Here is a 4,489-nt window from a genome sequence, read left to right as displayed (position 1 = left end):
AATCTCACTTTCTTTTACAGTATGTGGGACTTGGATGTAATTTACAGAAATATCAGGTCACAATGGATAGTATACAACAGGTTTTGTCCCATTTAAATAAAATCTACAGACCTTTTTCATAACAGTAAAGCCCTATAGTAAACCAAACTGGACCAGTGCACGGCCATAAGCTCTACCATGCAATGGTCCATACTCCCTAATTAGTGTGACACTCCCTTGCACAACCTGGCCAGCTAGCACTTCGCCAGGTAGTCTGAGGACAGTTCAGGGAACAGCATCAGACTGTTTTCACTATGCAGTATGAGTGAAACCCCTTGAAGCTCACATATGGCATCTAAATGGATGCTACGTGTGAGCAACACTCTGTCCCTTGCCTTGCAGGGACAGAGATTGAGCTTGGTCCATTTTATTTATCAACACAGACAGACTTTAAAGGTATTTCATAAGCCAAGGAAGGTCAGAGTCTCATTAATTATTAATTGCTGTGCTTAGTTATAATTAGCATTTGAAACCTGCTGAAATCAAATGGGAATGGATACTGTCACTTACTCCTAAGTAAATTGTACCTTCAGTGAGAGGTTGTCCTACTGAATTCAGTATGGGCCTGGGATTCAGCTTATGATTAGTGGTCTACTCTAAGACCTTTGAATTTACTGAAAATACAGCATACGAGTCTCTTCACTTCATAACAAGTGATCTTCACGCATGTGGCTGAAGTCTGCTTGACACAGCTGTGTAAGTCAGGGGTGTCAGCCCCACTCCTCCCATTTCTGGTGGCTATCAAGGCCAGCAAAAGCCCTAGTGTAGATGCTGTAATACTAGTAATAGTTCAGAGAAACCCCCTTATCTCCGCAACCAAAAGAAATCTTCTGCTTGCATTTGCAGGGTTTGCTGAGTTAGGTCTCTTGATCCATCTACTGGGAAATGCTATTCAGTGTAGACAAGGCCCAAATTCAAACTGAATAATAAAAGTGATTTAAATTTCTCATAACACAAACAAGGCTCTTTTCCCAAACGTACTGCTTCTCCTTAACAGTGAAAGATCTTCATCACACATGTCCTGCAGCCTGTTGTTCTTTCCAGATATGGGATTTTGCTGGGAAGTTGTGACACACTGTTTGTGGGAACACTTGCCAGCTGAGCAATGCTTTCACTACTGCTCACCACACTCCTTAAACACACATGCTAATTATATTACAGGCTGTCTGTATGGAGCTATATGAGGCTACAGTATTTTCCTAGGAACCACAGTGAAGAAGTCAGCATGTGCCTTCAGTTGTGTTAGCTGTGCATCTGCTGTGACCAGAGTTTCTGTTGACAAATAATGACAACCTCATTAAGCATTTGCCCTAGAGGTGTTTGTGGTGCTCAGAAGTGCTCATACTTCAGGGTTATCACTGAATGCCTTTTTCAGCACCAAGGAGTTGGTGAGGAAAATGTTCTTATTTAAATTAGAAGAAAACTGAGCATGGATAAAAAAAGGTAGGTTTAATGCCATATACAATTAACCTGGTACACCACAAATGGCTGACCTCCAGCTGGACTTCATGTCATTGATCACAACCCTTTAAGCCCAGAAGTTCAGTCAGTTTTCAATCCACTTCATTGTCCTTTTAGCTAGTCCGCACTTCAGTTTGTCTATGAAGATGTTATGGGAGTCTGTCAAAAACCTTGCCAAAGTCAAAATAAACAACATCCATTGCTCTCCCCTCATCCACCAAACTAGTCATTTCATCGTAGAAGGTAATCAGGGTAGCTGAGCACGATTTTGTCTTTGTAAATTTATGCCAGCTACTTCTAGTCACTTTCTTGTCCTTCATGCATTTGGAAACGGTTTCCAGGATTATTTGCTCCATCGTCTTCCCAGGCATCAAACTGAGGCTGACTGGCCTGTAGTTCCTCAGATCCTTCCTCCTTCTTGCTCTTCTGAAAGACAGGACTGACATTTGCTTTTTCTAGTCCTCAGGAAGCCTTCCCCACTCCGCCCGCAATCTGATCCTGCTCTTCTGAGGGTAAGTCTTCACTGCTCCTGACTTTCCCACGGGTCTCAGAGGCCTGGGATTCCTGAGGCAAATCTTACCAGGGAAGACAAAGGTGAAGACGCCAATGAGTACCTCTGCCTCTTCCATGTCCTTTGTCACCAGATCCCATTTGTGAACTCATTTCTATTATGAAATACAACAGCATTTACAATGACATTAACAGGACGAAAATCACAAGGACAACAATAACTCTTAGATAATCATTGGCTGAAGTCAGATAGATACTTCTTCTTGAGACATGATAATAACTACTTGCATTATTATGACCACTTCTCCCTCTTCTCAAAAACACCAAGTTCAGGAAAGTGTCAGAAGACCTATGAAGCTACACTGGCATTGGTCTTTTCAGCTACAGAGGCTGATAAGTTCTCTTCTGAGTGCATTGTTCCATCTGCTTTTAAGTATAAATATAAAACAATGACGTAGAGAAAAGAACAGGTCTGAAACAAAGTAGCTGGAATAATTTGCATATGCTAATTTCTGAAATCAGTGATAGCTCATTTGCACTTACAGGATAAATACCAAAACTGCATACAGCCTGGCTGAACAGCTCTTTCTTCCATAGCACAAAGAGGTAATATGGATCACGGCAGGTGTAAAGAGGAATAGCAAAGATACATAACGATACGAGGTGATCTTCATTTCTGGCTACGATATTAATGTGATTACTGATCATGTCCTTTCTGGTGTCCATACTTCAGAAAGGACACTGAAAAAGACAGAGGTGGTTCAGCAAGAAACCATAATTTTAATTACAGAAAATATATCTTGAAGTAAGAAACTGGAGGATTTTGTAAATTTTCAAGATGACCAGAGCTGATCTGAGACACCCGACTAGTCTGTTGGTAGTGTACATGGGGAAAAAAATATCGGATATTAGCAGATACTGTAATCTACAGCAAAATAGCACGGTGAATTCTGTGAGTGGAAACTAAAATTAAAATACGGGAAATGAGAAACAGCATCGGGCATGATTTTCTGGGGCTTACAAGTATCACTGCTAGCCTCCACCTCCTACTCCCCATGACAGTGTGACCTTTTGCATTCACAGTGCAGCGCAGCAGCTTCTTTCTTTCTTCTCAGCATCACATGCCTGCCATGAGGGCAAAAAGAAGACATGGTGCCAGGCACAGACAGAAGGCATTTGTTTTTTCTCCATTCTCAATCCTCTGCTACAGGCATGCCACTTTCACAGAACTCATTCTCATCAGTAGTCTCTGCTCCTGAACAATATGTTAATTTATTACTGAAGAGTAAATGGTGGGAGATGTGGCTATCTGTCTGAAGGACAAATTTTAGTAGTTCTGTTACATTGTTGAATCCAGTGGAGAAACCACCAAGTGACTGGCCTCTGTTATGCAGATGAGACTAATTAAAAAGGGTCCTGTTTCACCTGAATATTTCTGTGGGAAATACCCACAGTGGCAAGGCTCTCCTGGAACATCATTTGGAGTTCTAAGCCTCAAGGCTTCCTGGAAACCAGATTCAAGGCCTCTCAACCTGGACATTCAAAACTGCAAGCACTCAAATGCCCTGCCTGCTGTGTAAAGCCCAGTCCTCATGCTTGGTCATATTGAATTATCTGGGGCACTTGGGCAAAGAGCTGTAAAAGAGCTCTGCTGGAGGCAGGGTGTTGACCAGATGTGTGCAACTTTCAGATAAAGAAGAGCGTGCTACCTCATCCTGCAACGTGTCTGAGGAAGGGAAGCCAGCCGTGATCTTCCCATGCTTCAGTTTCTAGTCACTGACAAGGCTTAGCTCATGCATCTTCCAAACAAGTCTAAATTTTACAACCCACTGACCTCATAATTAAATAGACTTTAAGGCTCAAAGCTCCTGTGAAAGTCATCTCATATGGTATCTGGTAACCCTGTATTGATCCCTGTGCCAACGGATGTAGATGGACCCAGCGTGTGCAATTCTGTTGCTACGGGGGTTTTGCGACTGCATGTTGACCAGTGGCTAGCCATTGAAAATGGATCATATGAAGTCACAAATCAGGCTCCTTTATGCTATGGAGGGCAAAAAAAAAGCTCCCTGTTGCTCCTTTACATGTACTAAAATAGGAAATTATTGTGCAGAGGCGGCTCCAGGTGGCTGGTGCTGTGACTGCTCTCCTATGACCAACCAGCTGCACATTTCTCAAGGCTTCTAACGCTGAAAACACACGCCAGCCCTTTGCTCTGCAGTCAGATGGGGAACCAGCTCAGAGGGTCCCAGGAGCTGGGCAACACTCAGTTTTACCAGAGGATGACGGAGAGGGAGGGGGCCAGGTTTGGGCTCAGAGTGGAGCACCCCGTAAAGCCGGATTTCCACCAGAACCCAGAGAGACCAAAGGCTGGCCTTTTAAAAGGTTGGAGGCACAAAGTTTGAGCTGTGCCGCAGCCGCCCGAAAAACGTTGGCGAGCGTCGCCAGCCCCCGTCGGTGCGGCCGCCTCAAGGCCGCC

Source organism: Aptenodytes forsteri, unplaced genomic scaffold, assembly GCF_000699145.1.
Source record: "Aptenodytes forsteri isolate BGI_AS27 unplaced genomic scaffold, ASM69914v1 Scaffold63, whole genome shotgun sequence".
NCBI lineage: Eukaryota > Metazoa > Chordata > Aves > Sphenisciformes > Spheniscidae > Aptenodytes > Aptenodytes forsteri.
This window is presented reverse-complemented; position numbering follows the sequence as displayed.